Below are 25,560 nucleotides of genomic sequence, written 5' to 3'. Positions count from 1 at the left end.
TTCACAGAGGGAAATTCCTAGCTCAGTGGACTAGTTTAGAAATACTAGTCCCTTGGGGCAGGGGGTTTAGCTCAGCAGCCCAATGCCTGCTTGGCTACTGGGAGGTCCTGTGTTACAGTCACAGTATCAAAGAAATACTATTTCCAACTTGTCCTTGACAAAATCCACAAAAGCAATGTAATGGATCAATTCAACAAATGACAAATGACGTTAAGGCAACTAAATTTGCACAGGCAAAAAAATTTAAACCAAACTTCATACTTTCCATAAAATTAACTCAAAATGGATCATGGAGTTTAACACAAAATAAAAAATTATAAAAGTTTTAGAAGAAAACTATAGGCACCAAGGGCAAAGCTGATCAGCGTTCTAGACTCGATACCGAAATAACGATGTGTAACAGCAAAAAAGTGATTCTTATCAAAATGGTAACATTACTCTAAGGAAATCCATGGCAAGATGATAAAGACAATAAACAGACTGGAAGAAACTGACAGCAAACCATAAAATGAACAAAGGATTCCAGAATACAAACAAAACTGAAACTGAATAGTTAACAAATCCTATTAAAATATGGGCAAAAGGCATTTCACCAAGTAGGATACAGAGATGGCAAATAAACATAGGAAAATCTATAAACATCACTAGCCATTAAGGAAATGGAAACCAAAACCATAATGTGATATTGCTACACACATACTAGAGTGGGTAAAAGTTTAAGAAATATTGATACAATGGCAAAGATTCAAAAAACACTGAATTGTTCATACATTCTCAAAGAGAATGCAAAATGATACACCCATGTGGGAAATACTTTGGAAGTTTCCTAAATTAAACATGTACTTATCAGCAGAACCAGCAACTGTAGTTTTGAAGTATTTATCCCAGAGAAATGAAAATTCTATAGGAAAACCTCTACGTGAATGTTCTTAGCAGCTCTATTCAAATAATCAAAAGATGAAGGCAGCAAAGACATTTTCCAGGGGGTAAATGTCTGAGCAGTGACAGGGATGCTGACTACAGCAATTAGAAAGAAATGAGTATTGAGGTATGCAACATCTTACATGAATACACACTGAAGTATACTACATTTTCAAAAACTATTCCAGAAAAGCTACATGTTTTAAAATTCCTTCCACATAAAACTTTTCAAATGGCAAAATTTTTGAAGTGTAAACCAGATTGATAGGGCGGGTGAGAGATGTAGGTGTGATTATAAAATGGCACTAGAGGGGCTGGAGGTTTAGTTCAGTGGCATAAGCGCCTGCCTTGCAAGCAGGCAGTCATGAGTTCAATCCCGGTACCGATAAAAAGGAAAAAGACCAAAAAAAAAAAAAAAAAAAAGACACTAGAGGGATCCATATCATAATGGAACAGTCCACTATTCTGACAGCAGTGGTGAATGCACACGTCTGCACATGGGACAAAGCATATAGAACTAACATATGCACAGAAACTCATAGACAATTAGTTCAAATAAAACTGGAGAAATATGAATGGAATTAGTAGGTTATATCAGTATCCGTATCTGGTTATAACATAGTACTTTTCAAAAGTTACTAGGAAACTGGGTAACGAGTACATAGAGTTTCTGGATACTACATATTTTCACTCATTTCTTTGGAGAGAGGGCTTTGATATGCAGTCATGTATATAGACTTGAACTCCCTTTGTCGCCCAAGTGGGCTCCAACTTGTAGAAATGTTCCTGTGATTTGAGGAACTATTTTCAAGAAAATAGTGTGTAATCTACTAGCAGGTAATTTCTTACTGTTATGGTTTTTTGTTTTGTTTTGTTTTGTTTTGTTTTGTAGTTCTGTATTGCGTGTACCCTTACGCCGCTTTGGTTTGTTTTGTGTTTTTCTATTTTTCCTCTTAAATAAAAAAAAAAAAAAAAAAAAAAAAAAAGAAATGTTCCTACCTCAGCTTTCTAAGTGCTGGGAGTGCACAGCTATTCTCAGCCAGTATATTATATTTTAATGGGCACCACCGTTCCCAGCCAGTATATTACATTTTAAATCTCCATGGCAATCTAAAATGGTCTCAATAAAATCCACAATTAAACTTACAAGACCAGATAGCAAAACCCTGTCCGAGAAAAATGAAACAAATTAAAATAAATACACAGGAATACAATCAAAATGTTAAAGAAAAGATTCCTATTAAACAACGTTTCTCCTTTTCTCATGTATATATTTACCTAAGGGAAATCTCTAAGACTGCCCTTGAATTCTTGGAGTCTGAATTTAAGACATTTTTCCTCCTTCCAATAGATCACTTTTCCCTTAAAGTACATCAATAATGCTCTGGGAACCAAATTTTGAAGGCATGAACTGCTCTCCTAATTCCACATTATTTTCAGGAAGAATAAGTGACTCTTCCACACTTTTGAAATTTCCAAATCTTGGCGTGTGCAAAATCATGGGTGCAGTCATGTCTTTATGCTCCACTGTGCATGTGGGTGCATATGCAGTGAGGAAGCTAAGGAGTAAGCCTGCAGAAGTCAGGCATAAATGATGTGAGGAGTTGAAACCCAAAGTTCTGTAACACAGTCTTGGATACATATGAGGTGCTTAGACTAGCACAGTTAAACTGAAAGAGGCTGGGATACAGTTGGATTCAGGATAGAGTGTGCAGACAGCATGAAGAAGATCTGATAGAGCAGCTGTGGAGCTAACAGAGAGACTGTAGTACAGGGTGACTAAGGTTTCTCGCCTGAGGGTTGAATTAATGGTGGTACCCTGTACTGACACGGGAAAGACAAGGCAAAGCAGGTTTGCAGGGTCAGAGCCAGGGCACTACCCATCGCAATAACGCTATTTAGAACCATTCTAAAAAGAATGTTCTAAATAACTGTACTTTGAATAAGGAAGTAACACACATGTATTTATCAAAAATGACATGCACACACCTTTCCTTTCCACCACATTATCATGTTGAGAACAGCAGCTGGAACAGAGGGCTAAATTTTCCATAACCTAAGAACACAATGCATTATTCAATTTCTACACAAAGAGGAGGAAAAATCACTACCTTAGGGAGGAGACAGTCTCAAAGATATCCGACATGACGTCATAGTAGAGAGTCTTCTGATCAGGGTCCAATAACTGCCATTCTTCATCAGAAAAGCATATGTCCACGTCTTTAAGTGTCGACAGATCCTAAAGAACAGAATAGGTTTAGTTTAGTACGTGCCACTCCACAAGACTTCGAACCACCCCATCTCTGAATGATGTGATAAGACTCCTGCTGAAGAAATTAGCAGTACACGATTTAGGGGAGAAAGTGAGATGCAGAAAGGAAGGAGCAAAGCAGACCAGGAAAGAGCCTGGGAGGTTCCCAATTCCCACTCCCTCCTTTCCTGGAGAATATTTGGAGCTGAGACACTGTAGACCAGGTGGCGGGGTGGGGGGGGGCACAACAAGTCACAGGCAGCAGGGAAGTGCAGAAACAAGGCCACCTGAGGCAACTAGACAGGAAGGTTCACCTGGGGCTCAGGCAAGAGGACCTCATGCCATCTTCCAGTGTGTGCTGCTTTTCTGCCCACAAAGACCTAAATTCAGTGCAGTGTGCCTAGCTGTGTGTGGGAAAGAGCCAGACAAACACTCTCTTTTCTCTTCATGAACATCCTGACCCTAATTCTAAAACACAGACTATCACCCCACCTCAGTCAACGCATCTTGCCCTAACGAGGGAAAAAGCCGTTTTCGTTTTCTAAGGTTAGGAGAGGTTTCACCAGCCTTTAGGAAATCTTTGAACACTCTGCTGCATGATGGAGATTTCAAACGCTGCACAGCTATCCTAACAGGACAGAAGAAATGTGATTTCATCCCTCTCATTCCCTGATAAGCCCCAGCCAGATATACTTACTCCACCCTGTTTCATCCTACATACCGTGGAAGGCATCTCCGTTTTCACTGCATTATTTGATGAACTGGTTGCTCTCTTCAAGGTTTCTACCAGGAATACAGCCTGTCTGATGTTCTGTGGATGATGTCCATGCACCCAGACCCGCACTGCCTTGGGCAGCATGGCCAAGAACTGCTCCACCGTCAGCAGCTCCAACATCTCCTCTGTGGAGTGGATGTCTGGCCTCAGCCACTGACGGCATAAATCCTTAAGTTTCCTGACAGACCTTAGCAGTCCGGGTGCTTCAGGATAATGGCAGCTCCGGAAGAGCCTGTGAGCAGACTCAGGACCAAGATCCTTTATTTGTAGGCTGGATTCCTTACTCGGACTGAGGCTCTCTTTCACAGATGCTGTAGGACCCCCAACAGCCCCATCCTGGGGGTGCAAACATGGTTCCTCCTTCAACTCACTGGACTGCATTTTGTCTAGCAACACTTTTACTCCTGTGTGTCACACCCACACCACACTGGTGCCACCTGTGACAACTGAAGCCCTATTAGCTTTGCTACAAATTCAATGAACAGAACTTCGTTCCAAGAGCACTGAGGGAGAGGAGAAAAAGAAAGGACATGTCAAGGACAAAATCATATGGCACGTATTAAATCAAATGAGAAGTTCCTGACTTGCTTCTCCTGCCTTTAAAATTAACTGCCAGCACTTGGGAAGCTAAGGCAGGAGGATCACTACGGGGCCACAATGTGTTAGTGAGTTTGAAGCCAGCCTGAACTGAGGCAGATTCTGGCAAACAACCGAAAGTAAATTAATCAATATTTAGAAAACTAAAGAGGGATGTTGCTTTCCTTTTGTTTCCCATCTTTGAAATAGAGTGCAATTCGTACAAGATAAACGTCAAACCAAGTCTTGAATCCCCCCAGCCAACTTTTCATTCAGCAGTTTAGGAAAGATTGTTGGGAAATTAGGTATCACTGCTCAAAGGAAAGTTGGGAGTCCTCAGTACTTAATCTATGTGTTTCCTTTGTGATCTTCACAAATAGTGCATACTTGGGTTTCTCACACCAGCCATATCTTTTGCCTTTAGTCAGTAGAAAAATAACTTCTATGTCTCTTCACCCTCTTGCGAAGATTAGAGCCATCTGACATTCTCATTTCCATTTGACTAATACTGGTAGGAAAACTTGGACATCAAGATCACAGACATAATTAAGGAAAAAATCTAACAGAATTTCTGTCATAAAAGTTTTTATCACTAATCAATAAAATCATCAATATATGGTGGTGGGTCCACTTCTGGAAGACTGGTAAGGGGGCACTCTACAGATTTTTCCTGCATATAAAATTCTTTGTTTAACTGGAAAAGCTTAGAGCTGGCCATGGTTTACAATAAATACAAATGCCAGTTTGTTCAGCAACAAGAACTGGGGATGATTTACGTACTTAAAGACAAGAAAGGCCTGAGTGTAAAGCTTCTATAGTGCCAAAAGCCTTAGCTATCAACACACTGAGCTGGGTGCAGTGGTGGGTGCTGCTGCCCCAGCAGAATTATGGATGTGCTACAGCGTCTAGGCCACATCATGGCCGCACCCCAAGAGTATGCAACACTGTCTAAATGCGCACAAAAATGTACAAAGAAGCTATTTCTTAAGGTTGCAGTGGGCATCTGAGCCTGGCAGAGGACAGGTCCGCCGGCTGCCTTGAAAGATGCCTAGCTAGCTGAGGAACAGCCGTGCCTGCGCCCCACCCGAACTCACCACCCAACCGCAGCTCCAAAGGCTTCCAGAAGCAGGAGCAGCAGGGATCACTCAGAGCCTCCCCACAGAATCCAAAGGGAAAGCAGCTTGCCCTTTGCCTCCAGTCGATTCTGACATTTTGGAGACCGTTTTCCTTTCCTCAACTCCATTATAAAGTCACCATGCCTCCTGGCTACTAAACTCTGCTCCTGAACCACTAATGTGGGGATGTCAGGAAAACCCGTGAGGCTTACCCAGCGGAGATGGGAGAATTCGCGAACTCAGGGCCTCAGAAGGTCAGGCCCCAACCTGAACCTTCCACTCCCAACACCCAACTGGCCAATGGTGGGCCGAGGGCTGTGAGTGGAACTCCTACCGGAAAGAGAAAGATACCTCTCCAGAAGCTTCCAGAAGGTCACGCCCAGGCATCGACCTCCCTCCACCCATCTGACCTCCAAAAGTCTCGCGAGAATTTCATCCCAGAGAGTCCTACCTCCTGCTACAGTTTGGTACTGAGTACGAGCAACAAGCCTGCTGAAAGCCTAGAGAAAGCCCTCAAAACTTGGTCACCAAGGGGGAGTTGTAGCCTAGTAACTCCTAATATTAGCATCTACAGGTGACTTGTGAAGCATTGCACATCCAGATTGTCCCTCTTTGCTTCTTGTCCATAAGTGGCCATTTCTACCCAAGGTCACTGGAAGTGTAGAGGTCACAATGTCAGGTTGGAGCCACCTCAACACTCTGGTCTCCGTCTTCCCAATTCTAGCCAGAACTTCACAAGTCCTTAGAAAGACAACATTCCTTTATATTTTAAAATCATTTTCTATTGGGCTGGCATGTCGTTCTGAACCCTTATCCACCGTTATTCTTGTTATTCTTACACGTGTATACAAAGGGAGAAGTGGACTCATCCTTCTTATTCAGGACCCACTTTCAAGAGAAGGGCATTAATCTGCATGAGGTCAGAGGCATCCTGACCTTATCCAGTCTCAAATATTCCATTTCACCACATTGTGGAATCTGGGCCTAACGTTCCAAAGTGTGAAGTTTGGGGGAGAAAATTAAACCACAGCACAGCACTTTTTATACAACAGTTATCAGTCTCACCTAGATGTAGTATTCTCTGAAGCTGTTTGGGAGATAAGGTCATATAAATCAAGATGGCATAACATGATATCTGGACTTAGTCACAGATGGGAACTGGTGAAATTCTTAAAAGTAGGCAGAGGTGCCCCACAAGTTGGTGAAAGCCTGGAATCCCGGCACTCAGGAGGCTGAGGCAAGAGGATCACTGGGAATCAGAGACCAGCTGGGCAACCAAGCGAGCTCCAGGCCAGCGTCAACTGCGTCATAATTTTCTGTTTCACAAAGACAAAAAAAAAGTAGGTAGAAGAACCCCAGAGATACTTTATCAACTGTGTTTTGACCAACACTCAGCTGATAATGCTTTGAGTCTCACCCTTGGGTGTTCTCTCTGAGGACAGTGCTCCACTGAGCATTAGCCTCCACAGTATTGCCTTAGCCTGGCTTGCTGTAAATAGGGATTAGTCCTGGAATGAGCCAACTCATCTTAGTCTATCCAGTGGACAAGCAGCTGGAGTCTTTCAACTAAAGAGAAAACACCGGGACTTACATGATTCACATAGGACGTGGCCATAGGTCTAGGTTTTCATCAGTGATCAAGGATTTATGGAAATGCAGAATGTTTGTACGTCGTATTCATTGGTTCACTATCAGTAAGTGAGTCTTTTAGATTGTTGACACAAATGTACCACATAAAGCTTGAATACCCATCACACTCAAAAATACTGTAAATAAAGTACATTTATAATTATGTGAAAATCACTATGCAATGCAGTACAACTGTAAGTGATGGTACAGTACCCTACAGCAGTAAAGAACATCGAAAATCTACCATCTTTTTGCCTTGGTGAAATCTCACAATTATTTTTACTTTTCGCCCCATGCTTATTGCTTTGCACTTCCTAGCAGTCCCCTCCACATTGCCACTGCTTTTCCTCTTGCTTCCAGATTCCTGGACTAGCTGCACTTGGTGACTTTAAAACTCTAGTCCCTGCACTTGGGAGCCTGAGGTACAGCACTGATGTGAGTTTGAGGCCAGCCTGGCCTATATAAGTGAGTTCAAGATCAGCCTGCACTACACAGTGAGATTCTGTCTCAAAAAATAATACAACTGAATTATTGGGCTTTCATTGAGCACTGCAGTACCATATACTATCACAGTGTACAATTTTCACACTTATTGAAAATAAGTAAGTAATGTAAGTAAGTAAGTGAGCTACTTCCACAATTTGTTCATATCTATCAGTATGCATAATGTGAGATCCTTCCTTGTTTGGGTAAGTTTGCTTCTAGAATGTTCGCAAGTAAGTATTCTCCCACTGGTGAACAAACTTGAGCACAGCAAAGTGGGATTGGTTTCCAAGAACATTACTACACTTGTGTCTATCAAAAGAAGGATGGACCTGGTAATCTCAGAACTGGGGAGGCTGAGACAAGAGGATCATGCCAAGTTCTAGACCAGCCTGGGTTACGAAGGGAGCTGAAGGCCAGCCGGAACTGAACAGTGCCAAGCTTTCTCCAAAAACCAAAAGATGCAGCAGAAGCAGAAGCAGAAGAAGCAGAGGAACTACGAATACTACTACTAGCAATAGTAGTGGTAGTGATAGCAATAGTAGTAGAATGCACCTGGCCAGCTTGCTCTGTTCCTAAGGGGAAAAGGACCCATGTTGGGAGCCCAACATTCCCACCATCTGGGGGTTAGCTGTTTCCCAGACAAACAACTTCGGAAATAAAAAGGAGCAAATTATTGATGTTTGCAACAACTCAAGTGGACTTAAACACATTATACTGACTGAAAACAGACAGACAGTAAAGGGTACATAATATATTATTTCATTTATGTGCTTTTATGAAAACACAAAACTGCAGGCGAAAATCATATCAGTGTATTCCTGGGGGTATAAGCATGAGTCTGACAAAAGGTGTACATGAAGGTACTCACCGGGAAGAGAGAGATTTTCAATATTTTGATCATGGTGGTGCTACCGACCTGTACATATTTGTCAAAATTCTTGAACATGGGCAGGATATGTAGCTCAGGACTAGAATGGTAATCTGGGTTCACTCTCTAGTATTACAAAATGTACTGAATTTCACATTTCCGTAGTGTGAATGTTATTCACTGTACATTTTGCATCAATAAAGTTGACTTAAAAACTGCGTGAAGCTCATAGTGGAAGAAAGACCTCCCTGTTCCTATTCTCAGGCCTTCCAAACCTTGGTTTAGTCTACTGTTTCAGAAGTCTCTATTTTTGTTGAGCCTGAGTCATCTTAGATTTCTTATCACAGTTTCTGTGAGTCTGGAATTTGCACATGGCTCTAAAGGGCCCTCTGCTCTGGGCCTAAGAATCTTGAAGTCAAGACGTTATTCAAAATGAAGACATCATGAACCTCAACTGAAAAAGAGTTCACTTCTGTCAGCACTGAAAGAATTCACTTGCCCACACATGAAAGGCTGGGGGCCATGGCTTCTTATATGCTATTGGCAGGAAATTGCACTTTTCTTTAAGAGGCTGCCCAACGTACTTCAAAGCCACTTGTATTCCCAGCAAGATGGGCTTTCCTAACATGTCACTTATTTTGTCAAGCCGGTTAACACAGCCTCACATCTGTTAGCAAGATGGACTGTCATGAAACTGAACATACATGCAACCTTAGTTATAGAATCTCCTTAGTTATAGAATCACCTTTTCCATGTTCTTTTGGGTACAAGGAAGTCACATGTGCCTTGCACGTCCCTGATAATAGCGATTTCATGAAGATGGGACTGAATGGGGCAAACTTTAGAAACTGTCCTTCTAACAGAGACAGAATATAAGGCAATGTACTTCCCATCCACCCTTTGAGGGTGCTTAGCACAACTTTTCTTACCCTTACCCAGGTCCTGGTGTACTCCATCTAAAGTGGACACCTCTCATTGCCACTCAAAATCTTCTGGGGGAGTTATGGGGCACGAATGCCCTGGCCCTGACTACAAACAACATTGAAGGGCAACAATAAACAGAATTTCCAGCTTTTTGACTCTATGACCACACTCAGTCCAGAACAGCTTTGTGTCTGAGGGCAGACACCATCTAGGAAGGGGCAGTAGAGCTGGGCTGTGCAAGAGCCGTCTGTGTCAGATGGTTTTTGATGACTGCTGAGCCATCTCAATTTTGAGAAGGCCCACCTACAGCCACCCACGTTGAAGCAAGAGCTGGAACGGACTTAGCTAAACATTAATATACCGAATGTGAATGTGTTTTGATAGTACCTGCTCACATACTTTACCCCTCAAAAAGTGCTAGTAATTAAAAATAGCATTGCATCAAATTCCTATCTAGAGGGATAGATGTTATATAGAACATTATGCTGGTTCATGGTACACATGAAACTACCTGAGTGACTATAGCTCAGAGTCAATATGAGACACGTTCTCCAACAAAATACAGAGGACTAAAACAGATACAAATAAATGTACAGCCTGTACAGGAGAAAAAGATGAGTATGACTCTTTCCCTCATAAATCTTTCAGTGGACTGCCACTTCTGCAAGCTCTTAGAGGCACATGTTCCATTACTATGTTAAGTCTCTGGGTCAAAGGTATGTTTGCCTTTTACCTGAAATACATGAGATTCTTACAGAGAAGGGTGCATCGTGAAAGCAACACAGATGAAATTCTAGTAAAGAATGATCAAGGTCAAGAGTAAACCAATAGGAAAGCATTCAAAATTTGCAATCTTTCAACAACACTCTAAGGCCAATTAGGCCGATTTTAGGGGTGCTAGTCAATAGAATATGGACCACAGTAAATGGAAACTGAGGTTCCAGAGACGGAAAGTAGAAAAGTATTTCAGGACACTCGAGTTTGAAAAAGACAACCTGAAATCAACAGCTGGTTGTGTATCAAAGGAAGTTCATCAACACAGCTGGCTAAGAACTGAGTTTTACTATTTGAGTAAAGTGCTTTGTAATGCCGTAGGTGTGACCGTTAACTACAGGTTATCTCTATGCATAAAGAGCTTCAAAACTACATGAAGACTTGAACTTCATTTTTATTTTTTATATTTTGATCTTTTCTTGAGGAAAGGTTTCCCTATATTGTTGAGGCTGGCTTATAACTCACTCTGTAGACCATGCTAGCCTCGAACTCATGGCAGTCCTCCTGCCTCAGCCTCCCCAGTGCTGGGCATACAGGTGTGCGACACCAACCCAGCTAAGACTTGAATTTATATGTAGGTGAGGGCATGAGAGTGTTTCTGAATCTATAAGAAAAGTCTCAATGTACAATCTGACTCAGATTCACGTCACTGAGTGCTTCTAAATAGGGATGAAAATATTTTCAAGTTAAGATTGTTGTAGTCACTCCATGAGACTGAAAATATACTTTAAAATCCATTGAACTAAGCATGGTTGCACTGTCTGCAGCCCCAGTATTCCAGGAGAATGAGAAAGCAACATTACACTTTTGAGACCGGCCAGGCCACTGAGCAATTTAGTGAGACTCTATCTGAAAGGAAGAGTAAGCAAACAGGTCTAATAATGTCCATCAGTGCAAAACAACCCAGTTCCATCCGCGATATCAAAAATAAATAAACTGTGTTTTTGTATGGGTAATTTATATGGTATATAAATATTTTCATTGTAGCTCACAGAAAGAGTCACCATAATTCAGGTTTGGCTCAAGCGCTCTAATTTCTCAATTTCTAGTGAACATTATTGTCTTGTTTCCTTTATTATCTAAACTGAGAAGTGATCTCAGAGGCATGAGTCATTGTATTGAGCGGCATATCTCACTGCTGCCACCTTATCTCGCCCTCCTGTGGGCCTCTGCCATGTCCACCTACATTTCCTATGATCTTCATGTCTGCCTACATTACCCATAATCCTCTCCTGCTTATGTACTTCCGCTTCCGCTAGTTGCCTATGCATGGTTTCCTACTAATCTGATAAGTCCACATCATATGAGGAGATCTAAACTGACCTATCCTATAAAGCCACATTCCCTTGGACTTTATATAAGCCCTGTACACTTCCTGAATAAACAAGACTTGATTGAAACTTTTCATCTTGTCTCCATCTCTCTTTGCTCTTGCCCTGCAGCCCATCCCTGTTCTCTCTCCAGGCAAAACCCACAGATTGATCTGCAGGCCGGATCAGGTCATCACACGTGTACACTCCATTTCTACAATGCCACAGGGTAGTTCTACCTTGAAACCCTGGAAGTCCATAGACTGCTGACAGCAAGTCTTTTTTTGTTAAATTTTATTTAAAATGGGAAAAGAAGCAAAACAGAAAAAAGGATAGAAATAATAGATAATTTAAAAAAATAAACACTAAGAAATCACTAGTTGATAAATTACATATAGCCATCATAGAAATAGTTCTTCAAGTTACACAATTAAACCATAAACATTCAAGCAGTGAGTGTGCAAACTGTTCTGATCACTGATCTAACAAAAAATAATATGTTAATCTATCTCACACGCTGATGCATACATGCAGTTATATAATTTAAAGCACTTTCCTTTCCTCTCTTCTTTATAACAGCCATTACACATTTTGGGTTTTATCACTCCTGCAGTTCTTATTACTTTTTACACTAAAGACACAATTTAATATTTATAAACATGATTCTTCTTTATCTCACTAATGAGGATAGTCTCAAGTTGCCTCCATTTTCCTCTAAAGGTCTCAAGATCATCATTTTTTATAGCTAAGTAATATTCCATTGTCTAAAAATACCACATCTCTTTAATCCACTCTTCGGTTGATGGGCATCTTAGATATTTCCATGATTTAGCCATTGCAAATTGTGCTGCTATAAACATGGGTGGACATATGTCATTGTGACATGAACTTTTCAGTTTTTCTGGGAAAATTCCCAGGAGGGTAATAGCTGGGTTGAATGGAACTTCCAATCTGGGTCTTCTGAGAATTCTCCGTACTGATTTCCATTGTGGCAGCACTAGGCTACACTCCCACCAAAAGTGGAGCAGTGTTCTTTTCTCCCGCAGTCTCACCAACATTTGTTATCAGTTGATTTCTTGATGGCAGCTATTCTTTCTGGAGTGAGATGAAATGTCAATGCTGTTTTAATTTGCATTGCTTGAATGACCAATGATGGTGAACATTTCTTCATGTATTTATTTGCCATTTGTATAGCTTCATCTGAGAACTGTGTGTTCATCTCACATGCCCAATTTTGGAGAGGGTCTTTGAATGTAGGGGCTTCACGTTTTCCAATTCTTTATATGTTCTGGATGTAAGTCTTTTATCTGAGGTGTTGCTGGCTAAAATTCTTTCCCATTCTGTGGGTTTTCATTTCAGTCTTTTGGTGATTTTTTTGAAGTGCAGAAACTTTCAATAGCATAAGATCCCAGTTGTTGATTCTTTGAAGTATTTTCTGTGCGGTTTGCATTTTGTAATGAATTCTCCGCCTACCTCTATGTCTCCAAGATTTCTATCTACCTTGTCTTCCAGTAGATTTTGTGTTTCTGTTTTAATATTTAGATCATTGATCTATTTTGACTTTAATTGAGAGCACAGTGATAGACATGGGTCTAGTTTCAGTCTTCAGCATGTGGAGAGCCACTTTTTCCAAAGCCATTTATGAAAGTGGCTATCCTCCTTTCAGTGAACATGTTTAGCCCCTTTGTCAAATATCAGGTGGCTGAGTGTCTTTGTAGTTGCGTTTGCATCTTCTAATCTGTTCCATTGATCTGCAGGTCTATTTCTTTGCCAATACAATTCTGATTTTATTACTGTAGCTTTGTAGTATACTTACAAGTCATGAATTGAGATTCCTCCTGCTTTCCCTTGATTGACCAGAATTGCCTTTGCTATTTTAGGTTTCTTCTGAATTTTAGGAGTGTTTGCTTTAGATCTGCAATGTATGTTAATGATATTTTGATTGGAATTGCATTGAATCTGTATCAAAGTTTTGGGAGTCAGGGTAGGGATTTAGCTCAGCGGCATAAGCACCTGCCTTGCAAGTGTGTGGTCGTGAGTTCGATCCCCAGTGCTGATAAAAAAGAAAGAAAAAAAAAAACAGGTTTGGGAGTATGCCCATTTCCGTAATGTTGTTTCTTCCTAGCCAAGAGCAAGGTATATCTTTCCATTTTCTAATATGCTTTTTCATCTCCTTTTTTAGCATAGTATTATTTTCAGCATATAGGTCTTTTACATTCTTAGGTTGATTCCTATGTATTTAATTTTGTTAGATGCTATTGTGAAAGGTGATATTTTCATCATTTCTCTCTCAGTGAGTTTTTGTTTGTATGCATGTATGCTACTGATTTTCTAACACTGAGGTTGTATCCAGCTACACTGCTGAATTTGTTTATTATCTCTAGTAGTCTTTTAATGAAGCTTTTTGGGTCTTCTATGTAGACTATCATGTCATCTGCAAATAATGATAATTTAACTTATTCCTTTCCTACCTTTATTCCTTTTGTTTGTTCTCTTGTCTGATTGCCCTGGCTAATATCTCCAGAACTATATTGAGTAGTAGTAGTGACAGTGGCATCCTTGTCTTGTTCCTGATTTTAGACTGAAAGCTTTCAGTTTTTGTCTATTTAGTATAATGTTGGCTGTTGGTTTGTCATAGATGGCCTTTATGAGACTGAGGTAGATACCATATATTCTGAGTTTTTGAAGGTTTTTTTCATGAACATGTGTTGGACTTTATCAAAAGCTTTTTCTGGGGGCTGAGGATTTAGCTCAGCAGCATAAGCACCTGCCTTGCAAGCAGGCAATTGTGAGTTTGATCCCTGGTACCGATAAAAAAAAAAAAAAAGTTAAAAAAAAGCTTTTTTTGCTAAGTTGATCATTTGTTTTATTGAGCTGACCATGTGTTTTTTGTTTTTGGTTCTGCTAATGTGGTGTATTACATTTATTGATTTGCTGATATTAAACCATCCCTGCATTCCCAGAACGAATCCCACTTGGTTGTGATGTATAATCTTCTTAATGATTTGCTGCATTCTATTTGCCAGTGTTTGATTGAGAGTCTTTGCATCGGTGTTCACTAGTGAGATTGGCCTATGGTTCTCCTTTTGGGTGGGACTTTCTCTGGTTTTGATATCAGAGTAATACTTGCCTCAGGAATGATTTAGGGAGGATTGCTTTTTTCAATTTCATTGGAGAGTTTAAGGAGTATGGGCATCACATTTTATCTAAATTTCTTGTAGAATTCAGCCATGAATCCATCAGCACCTGAGCTTTTCTTTGTTGCTAACTTTTTAATTATGTTTTCAATTTTAATTGTTCATATTGGGTTACTCAAAATTGCTGTATCTTCTTGGTTGACTTTTGGTAGCTTATATATTTGCAGAAATCTTTCCATTTCCTCTGAGTTTTCCACCCTATGCAAGTAGAGATTTTCAAAATAGGTATTCATAATCTTTTGAATTTCCATGGGATCTGTAGTAATTTCCCGCTGTTCAGTCCTTATTGCACGAATTTGAGTTTTATTTTTTCTTTTTCTTGATTAGGTTAGGTAAAAGTTTGTCAAATTGTTTTATTCTCTGAAAAAAGCAACTTTTGGATTCATTACTTCTTTGCATTGCTTTTTTAGTTTCAGTTGCATTAACTTCTGCTCTGATCTTTTCAATTTCCTCTCCTCTATGACCTTTGGGTTTTACTTGTTCTTCCTTTTCTAAAAGTTTGAGATGAAGCAGGAGGTTGTTTATTTGTGCTCATTCTGCTTTCTTGATATGACAATTTATTGCTACATATTTCTCTCTTAAGACCACTTTCATTGTATCCCACAGATTACAGTATGTTGTTTCCGCATTTTCATTGAATATTATTGCTTTATTTCTTCATTAAATGCACCTTTTTTTTGTCTTTTTCCTTTTTATCGGTACCGGGGATCGAACTCATGACTGCCTGCTTGCAAGGCAGGCGCTTATGCCGCTGAGCTAAATCCCCAGCCCCTTTATTTCTTCTTTAATTTCATCTGTAGCCTACTGATTGGTCAGAAGGTTGTTATTTAATTACCATGTATTTATGTTGGTTTTGCAATTTCTTTTGCCATTTATTTCCCACTTCAGTGTGCTACGGTCCGATATTACTCATGGGATAGTTTCGGTACCTTTGTAGTTAATTAAGAATGCTTTATGGGGTAATATATGGTTTACTTTGAAGAATGTCTTATGTGCAGCTGAGAAGAATGTGTATTCTGATGTGGTCAGGTGTAACACTCTGTAAACATGTACTAAGGCCAATTGCTCACAGATACGATTCAGATCTAGTATTTCTTTGTCGATTTTGTGTTGAGTTGATGTATCTCTTTGTTACAATGGGGTGTTAAGGTCCCCTGTTATAACTGTGTTCCTGTGTATTTGGTTTTTCATGTCCATTAGTATTTGACTTATATAGTTGGGTGCTCCTGTGTTTGCTGCATATATTTATAATTGTTAGTTCTTCCTCTTGAATGTGAGGGTATTTAGAAAATCAGTATTATCAGATGGAAATCTTTTAGATATCTATTGACATGGCACCTTTTCAGTGAACACTCTATGTACAATTTATCCCTATGGATCCTTAGATTTATAGTTTTCCTAGAGCTGTGAGTCAGGATTTTCAGTCCTACTGCAACACATTAACTATGACAAACAAAACTGTAGATTCACAAATATTTTTGTACAAAACTTCTTGGCAGCTGCTTTCATTAATAACAAACGCAGGAAGAGCCAACATGACCTTCGATAGTACAGTTGATAAAATGTTATGCATCTGCTATAAGGCTGTACACTACAGATACATCCAAAAATGGATAAGTCTAATATGTTTTTTAAAACTTCTAAAGTTCAATGACAGTGCCTTGTGTTTGCTAGGCAAGCACTCTGACACTTTGATACTTCCTTGACCTTTTTTATTTTACAACAGTTTTTCATTAAGTTGTCCAGGCTTACCTCAGACTTTCAAGTCTCCTGCCTCAGCCTCCCAAGTAGCTGGGATTACAGCTATGGGCTGTGGCATCCACATAAGAAAGCTCAACTAGGTGTGGTGGTGCACACCTGCAGTCCTAGCACTCTGCCATTCCGAACCCAGCCTGAGCAATTTTGTGACCAAGTGAGACTCTGTGTTAAAATAAAAAATGGAAAAGGGCTGCAGAAGGAGATAGAACTCAGTACGAAGGCTCTAAATTCACCACCGCCATACCCTACCACCAAGAAACAAAAACTTCTGAATTAAAAATGTCTCACACAAAAGATCCTGTATGTTGGGTTCTGTTAAATAAAATTCCTAAACTGGAAAATTAAGTCTGTGGTACAGAAACAAAGTCATTGATCTGCAGGTGAAGAGAAAGACTGACTAGGGAAGGAAATGGTAGAAATGTTTCAGTACATGGGCTGTAAAAATTCAAAGACACGAGGGGAAAAAAAAGCTGGGTGTGGTAGCTCATGTCTGTAATCTCATCATTTGGGAGGCTGAGGCAGGAGGATTGTTGTGAGTTTAAGACCATCCTGGGCTACAAAGTGAGCTCAAGATCTGCCCGAATTGCATAGAGAGATCCTGTCTCAAAAAGGCAAAAAAGCCAAGCTCAATTTTAGTTGCTGACTCACATGTTAGAATGTACACGAAGCACTATAAATGTCATAATTTTACTGAGAAATACATGAAAAAAATATGGACTGTTGGACATAGGAAACAAAGAACACCTGTGTGAATATATAATAAAACAGGTAAGTAAAACATCAATGGTAGATCCAGGTGGTACTTTTATGGTTTTGCACTGCAAAATTCTTTTAAATTTATTGTATGTTTAAACACTTTCTTAATTAAAAACTAATTTACAAGTAGAGTAAAATTCCCCTTCATAATTACTTTTCATAGAACTGAATTATCATTGACCTGGTAAAAATTTAATATGAAATCAGTAATAATCTCTCTCTCATTTCTTTGTTCATGTCAGACACAAAGTAACTAACATGGAGCCAGTATGGCCAGAGAAAACCAGTAGATCCACCTCTACCTGCTGGCCACCACCACCAAAAGGTTTGCTTTCTCTTGGCAGTCAGCAGGCCAGGGATATGCAGCTAGGTATGCCCCGTGCACCTGGAGGCCATCATGGCAGACCTTTGCTTTCTTTGGCAGCCATCATCCACTGGGAGAATCAGACAAACACACCCCTGTGTGCCTGCCACCATCACACAGAAGTGCCGGTGTAGACATGCAGGCTGAGAGAAGCAGCCCCCTTCAAGCACGTCTGGCCATCGGGGAGGCCCCCGTGTAGCTGCACAGGTTTGAAGAAGCCTGTCCTATGCCCTGCTGTCTCCTTGGAAACCTGGGGTCTGAGGAACCAAGGTAAGTGCCTGTCCCATTCCCATGCACCACGGAGGGGCAGCCAACATGGGAAGTCCCTGAGGCTCCACAACCAGCTTTTTGGGAGGCACCCAGAAGAATGTCAAGAAGAAAGAGCAAACAACAGTTTCAGACTTCCAGCTCACACATAACAAGTCTGGGAGATACAGTCATGGAACAAAATGGAAGTCACACACCTTAAAGCTCTGAGAGGATAACAACTGAAGTAAAGAAACTTCATGAGGCTACAAAAGTAACTAAATCAGAAATAATGTCTCAGGTGAAAGAAGAAATCACACACATAATGAACAGCATTCAGAGCAAGCACCTCCATGGGTCTCCCCTAAACAGTCACACTCCCTGCCTCTGCTCAGCGAGAGTGTTCACATCATAGCTATGTGCTCACATGTCAGTCTCTCCCAATTACATGGTGAGCTCATTACAGCTAAGAACAGAGAAAACTGACTGTGTCTGGGCCCCTGACCATCTGAAAATCTCTATTGACCTGAATAAAATTCAAGTGGCAGCAAAAATGAGACAACTGTTGCTTGAGACATAGTAAAACACTCTATTCAATAATAATTCATGGAATTCAACAGGAGAGAGAAAAAAGGAGAGAGAGAGTGAAGAATACAAGTCTATCTGGATATATTAAACTTTTTGAAGTACTGAACAACTGTGTCCCAATATACTGGCTATATTTCTAGTCAGACTAGAAATTCAATACTTACATGAACAACACTTTCACAAATATTAGCAAGTGCACCCAAAACATGAAAGTGCAACAACCGAGAGCATGAGCTTTCAGATATTTTGCATCTGTCGCCTGCTGCACACGATACTGGCAGACGTAATGGGTCTGCCTCAAACACTGTAGTGTTACTGGCAGGAGACAAGTGTCTTGGAGAAGATGTGCCATGTCTTGCAGTCCTCACACCAAGTAAGCCTGCTCCATCTGGAAACCCAGCAATAGTGCCTCTAATGGTCTCAAGTCTAATTGGAAAATTTTTGTAAAAATAGGCAAACTCTAAGTTTAAATTTAAAAACTGAAAATTGTACCATTGCAAATGACATGAGGAGAGGAGAATGTTGTATATATAATTAACACAGTCAGTGCCACAGGTCACAGAGGTGACTGCCACATCAATCTGTCCTGCTGGCATCTCACAGTTCATCACCAAGACAGACAAAAAGGAAAAGCTCCACCTGCAGGTAGAGAAACAGTTACTTCAAGCAGAACAAGAGTTTAAATTCCAGTGATATGCTGAAATAGATGATGTTCAAGAAATTTGGGGGGACTTTATTTTTGCTTTTGTTTTTGTTCTTTTTTTTTTTTTTTTTTGGAGGGGGCAGAATTTTCCTCTGCAGTTCAGGAAGACCTTCCAATCACTGTAGCTGTTTTCAATTGTGTCTGGATTTCTTCCCAGTGCCTCATATGTTCATGGGGCCTGGGCCTTTTCGGAGGTAGATAAATTAGAGTTTGTGATTGGTTCACTGTCCAGTGCGGGGAGTGGCAGTGTGAGTGCTTCACCACCCTAGGTAGCCTGCATAAGATATAAAGGAGGGAAAGAGGCATGCTCCTCCCCTTTAACTTTTTTTGTTGTTACTTTTGCTGTGTCTGCTGCCATGCAGTCATGAACTGTTGCCCCTGTGCCTTGCCACTCTGCCTTGGAGCCAGCTGACTATGGACTGAAACCTCCACAAACTATGAGATAAATAAACCTTTTCTTCCTTAACTTTAGGCACCAGGTATTTTGTCTCAACAATGAGTGACAAGTAACTAAGTCAGTAGCACAGGCTAGCCACAAACGCACGGCCATCCTCCTGCTTCAGCCTACTGAGTGCTGGGATTACAGATATGCACAATCTCACCCAGCTCAAGAAATAGGTTCAAAAACTGTAGGAAATGGAGAATATGACCAAGGACATGTGCCCTGCACACAAGTCAGTAAAATAATGCCTAAGCTCCCTGTATTTTCTAGTGTGATTTTTAGGGCAATTTAGGATAACTGAGCAAAAACAACAGTCCCCATGTACTTTTGTACTCTTCACTGACATCCTGTGTTGATATGCTACATTGATTCTAATGAGAAACTGGTGTCTCAAAAGCAAGTTTAAAAGTGGGTTTATAAAACAATATTCAGAAGTCTCTACCTTACATTGGAGTTGCCCCTCCTTGTGTTGAACAATCATACACAGTGATTTTTAGTTTTATTTTATTTCATTGAATAAACAATAATATATATTTTTGAATATTATAAAATAGAAACAAATAGAATAAATCCATTCAAAATACAACAGTGAACATGAAATAAGACTTCAGGACAAGAGAAAAGGAAATCAATAGTGGCTAACATAATGCCTGTTGTTATCTTCGAAATAACTTCTTACATCATCAGGCACAATAAAAATAAAACAAAACAGAACAAAATAAAAGCAATCAAAACAAAACAATGAAAGCAATACAGGACTTCAAAACAAGATAATAGGAGTACAACAGTGGCCGCCATGATGCATCTTGTTACCTTCAAAGTAGTTGCGTGTACCCTGAGACAAAATAAAATCAAACAAAACAGAATAGAATAGTCAATCAAAACAAAATAATGAACATGATACAAGACTTCCAAACAAGATAAAAGGAAATCAGAAGAAGCTACCATAATACCTCTCATTATGCTCAAAATAACTGGCCATACTATAATAAAGGAGCACAGAAAAATGAGGGAAATAAGAGAGATTTAGAATGCATGCAACAGATTCAAAGAGATATCCAAGAAATTCAAATCTCCACTAAAAGCTGGCAAATGTGCTTGAAAGAAGATGAAGATAGACTTTCAGACCTTGAAGAAAGATGTGCAGCTTGCAATTGTGAATTAAAGATCTGTAAAAATTAGAAGAAACAAAAATATAAGGAACCAGGAGATAACGACTAAACAGCTGTCAGATGACGCAAATAAAAATAATTTAAGAATAATGAGTATCAGTGATAAGGCAGGGTCAACACAAAGGAAAATAAAATTCTATCTATGGAAACGATTACAGAAAGTTCCCCAAGCATGGGAAAAAGACATAACATACAGATAATTGAGGTGCATTGAACTGTAGTAGCCGTAACCAAAATCAGTGTACACCTAGACATATAATAATCAAGATCCCAGAAATTCAGCAAAAGAACAGAATATTAAAAGCTGTTAGAAAAAAGAAACTGATCACCTATAAAGGAAAACCCATCAGAATCACAACAGACTTCTCAACACAAACCTTCAAATCAAAGAGAGCTTGGAGTCAAGTATTTCAAGTCCTGAGAGAAAACATCTTGCAATATAGATTGATGTACCCTACAAAACTATCTTTCAAAATTAATGGACAAACAAAATACTTCCATGGCAAAGAAAAACTGAAGGAATTCATAACCAGCAAAAAAATCCAACAAAATTACAGAAGGACATTCTAGAGAGAAATTTAAAAAGACCCCACTTCCACAAACAGTGGCAGAGGGGACCACTGAGTGGACCAGATAACTGAATGCTGGGGGAAAGCAGGCAGCCGTGGCAGGAAAATAGCATGGCAGAGACGAGCAAGGGCACGCTGACCATGACCACTAATGCAGATGGCCTCAATTCAGCAATACAAACAAGCACACGCAGAACGGATCGGGAGACAGGATCCTTCAATATGCTTTATTCAGGAAACACGTGTAACTCAAAAGGAAATTCATGGACTCAAGTCAAAGGATAGAAAACAATGATCTATGTGACAAGGAACTAGAGAAAAGTAGGGGCATCTTGCCCATCGACTGCAGAAGGTATAAGAAAGACGTGGCGTATTTACACAATGGAAAGCTAGTTAGATATGAAGAAACATAACCTCAAGGCTCTTGTAGGTAAATGGGTACGACTTGAGACCATGCTCATGGGTGAAATGGCTCAGAGTCACGTGGGAGAACGTCGTGTTGTCACCCTAGCATAAGAAACTAAAGGAGTCAGTGGCCACTGGATGTGCTGGTGCAGGGCCAGCAGCTATTTTTCCCAGCCAGTGCTGACCACCTGGGGCGGGAAACGTCCCTGACTCTGGCTGGAGTGCACACAGGGTCAGAGCCAGCTTCTGCCTCCCAGACTCGGGCTGGTTACCTACATTGATTTCTTTAAGTCTCTAGGTGATCTCCTCATGTCAGTAGAGTTTATTTTTGTACCTACCCTCTATGGTTGCATTTGGTTACAGCTGGCACAGCACAGAAGGCATGCAAAATGCCTCAAGCACCAAACTCCCTCAATAATTTGTCTCCAGCATACTATGCCTTTAAAGGCAGAAGTACTTTTCTGTGTGTCTGCCAGGTAATCTTTAGCTTACCAGAGCCACACATTCCACAGGCATTCCCCTAAACTAGAGTTATACCCATAAGGACGTTGCACCTGAGCCTGAAAAATTTTCCTTTTCTTCAATTTCAAAAGACCTCAGTCATAACACATCTCACTACCATCTTGAAAATGCTTAATGAAATGGTACTTTAGATGAAAAACTTGCATTTTTAAATATTAATTGCCATATATAAATGTTACTCCATCATATATACTACTGCCTTCCTTCTTCAAATATAGATATGTCAGTCACATTATGAGATCCCAAATATTAAACATATTTATCTCTCAAATAGAACTGTGTGACAGCATACTTTTGGGCAGGAGTGACTCTGGTGGATTTCTCTGTAGCAATGTTAGTAACTGTGCTCCGTTGCTTGCTGGGTAGATTGATCACAATGTTCACGTGGTGTTTGTTTAAATAATCATCAACCACAGCAAGGAGCTCGCTCAATCTCGGGGCTCAGCAGCAGAACCCACATACACAGGCAGATGCGGTGATACTGCTGAGTAAGAAATAATTTAGTGTTTTGTTTTTCACTTAGAAGATGCCATTTATGTCAAATTATTATGAATTCATACAAAATTTACTTACAGTTGAAAAACTGTATTTTGGAATGCATTACTATGCTACTATACAATGTCCTTTTCTGTAAACTCATTCAAATTTTTCTTGGGCATTTATGAGGCCCATTTTTACATTATTCCAATGTTAGCAAGCAGATTTGTTTTTGTGACAGGGTCTTATTATATAGTAGAGGCTGACCTTGGCCTCACACTGTAGCCCAGCATGGCCTCAAACTCTCAAAGATCATCCTGCCTCAGCCTTCCAACTGCTGAGATTGCCGGTGTGTTTTGCCATGCCTGGCTAGCAAAGATATTTTTAAATCTCAAATAAAAGCCAATTTTTTGTGTAAAATTAACAGAAGTCTATTGAAATACTGACCCATCTAATTAACCTTCACAAATTAAAACTAAAGAAGCCAAAATAGCCACATATAACAAGAATCATTCTGTTTCAGAAGTACTGAAAGAGTAGGAGTCATCTGATCTAAAAAAATGATACAAGAACTAACTGAAACAGTCACATTTTATACAACTAAATTCAGCTCTGTTTTCCATCAAGGCGATAAAAAAAAAAAAAAACTGGGAAAATTGCTTATAAATTTTGTGGAGATTTAAATAAACATTTTTCTATTTCTTCTAAGAAACTAGAATATTACTTATCTTAAAATCATAAATATGACAGTCAAAGTATCTTTTGTGGCCATTTATTTGTATGTTTGAGTATAGATTGTATCATAGGTACTGTTTAAGCAAGACACATTTAATGCTCAGTTCTGAACAAAATGTTATTGCTGGTATTTGCCCAGGGTTATTCCAGTACCGTCATTAGTACCAGGGGAACCAAAGAAGGAGAAAATGAACTTGCTGACAGCAGGCGTCTCACGGGTGACTCTCCTCAGCCGTTTTGTGCCACGTTGGGAATCGGGATCTTGGAGTGTGGCACAGCTGGGTAGCACAGGTTGGGCGGGGTCTCTACACGTTCTTTGAACATGGCTCTGAGTGTGTTAGCAGTTCTGTCACAACTAAACCCAGTATCTCTTTTTTCTAAGTCTCCTTTTCTCACACTCCATGAACTCTAAATTTACTTGATAATGCCTGAGACCATGGAGAGATCCGCATAAGGCAAACTCCACTATGGCCATTCATCTAATAACTGTGAACCTGTGAGGACCCCTAGATAAAGGGACGGTTCTTTGACAACTTCTAACTGCTTCCATGGTAACTGGCCTATTCGGGCTCTCTTCTTCTGCCGTGTTTGATCATTTATATTTGCAGGATCCCATCTCTGGTGCCTCTGTACCCCCAGTGGCTCTTGGCCTGCTGGAAGCTGTGGAGGCCGCACTCCTCCTTCCTTCCGGCAGGTGGCGCTTCAGGATCCATGAGCTTCGCTGGGTTTAGGACTGACAGTGAGGTGGAGACGAAGGTTCACTGCTTCACCTTCTGACAACCGCCAGACTGACAGCACCTGCTGCACACTCCTCACTTACCATCAGTGCGAACGGGATTAAAGAAAGTGCTTTCCAGAGAACTTTATGTTGGTTTCCAAAACTCACAGCAATTGTCGTCTCTGATATTCTGCTTCTGCCTCGTTTTTTCCCAAAGTGCTGACTTTCTGGAATGCTAAGTGCGTCTCTTTCTAGAAGCGCACAGAGCCTGTCGACATGATTATCAGTGAGCAGAGCCTTCTGCTCAGATTGCATCCAAGGTGCTTTTGTCCATACTGTGGAGACAGACACTGATTCGCGAGCTGTGCTTCATCAGATAATCGAGCCTGAGTAAGCAACATCAAGGCATTATCTGCTCCAAGATGTTTTGTACGAAATCCACACAATGTGCTTCTGAGGTTGGGACAGCGTATTTATTAATAGCATATGCAGTGGTCATAACTGCTTCTGGACCAACTTGGACTTCACCTGAATACAGAAAGCTCAGCTCGATCTTGGACAACGTGGTGACCACGGCTCGGGTGAACACGGTGTGAAAGACTGAGCTGCGGACACCAGCACGGACCCGCGTGCAGGGACCACTCGAGTGAGCCCTGCCACCATGTCTAGCGTGAAGCTCAGGTGGCTCAGCAGCTGCCAGCTGAGAAGGGCAAGCTCTGCTTCGGTAAAGCCACATCAAGGGGGCCGGCCATTTGCGCAGTGACTCCCGCTGCCAGGAGGGGGCAGCAGCAACACGGGCGGGCTGGCTCAGTCTCCCTAGTTGCACAGCAGCCTGCTACCCTGCTGTGGTGCCTGAGAGAAGAGGCTCTCATCCTGCTGCCAGGATGCAGTCCAGGGAGACCCCTCCTGAGAGCCCATTGTCCATAGCACGGGCTACAAAGGCGCCTCTCCCAGGTTTATTTTTGATTATGTTTTATTTAGTTTTGCCTTTTTGAGACAGGGTCTCACTATGGAGTTCTTACTGAGCTTGAACTCACTTTGTAGCCCAGGCTGAGCTCAGCTTCGAACTCAGGAGGGTCCTCCTGCCTCAGCCTCCCGAGTGCTAGAATTACATGACTGCGCCACCATGCCAGGCTCCCCCATTTTAACAAATGTGTCCATACCCTACTTTGCATGGCCACCACATTTAACACAGAGATAGGAATAGATTCAAACATAAAATTATCACATTTTGTCACACCAGTGATTAAGAATCAAAAAGGGGAAATGGTAAAAATAA

The 25,560-nt window shown here is 40.6% G+C and overlaps 1 pseudogene; it reads right to left on the bottom strand.

Moving 5' to 3' along the window:
- Positions 1-23,681: 23,681 nt before the first annotated feature.
- On the bottom strand, positions 23,682-25,017 carry LOC100723151 (BTB/POZ domain-containing protein 1-like; annotated as a pseudogene).
- Positions 25,018-25,560: the final 543 nt, after the last annotated feature.

Source organism: Cavia porcellus, unplaced genomic scaffold (assembly GCF_034190915.1).
Source record: "Cavia porcellus strain 051 isolate PalLab524CR breed Dunkin Hartley unplaced genomic scaffold, mCavPor4.1 scaffold_3, whole genome shotgun sequence".
Lineage (NCBI taxonomy): Eukaryota > Metazoa > Chordata > Mammalia > Rodentia > Caviidae > Cavia > Cavia porcellus.
This window is presented reverse-complemented; position numbering and strand designations above follow the sequence as displayed.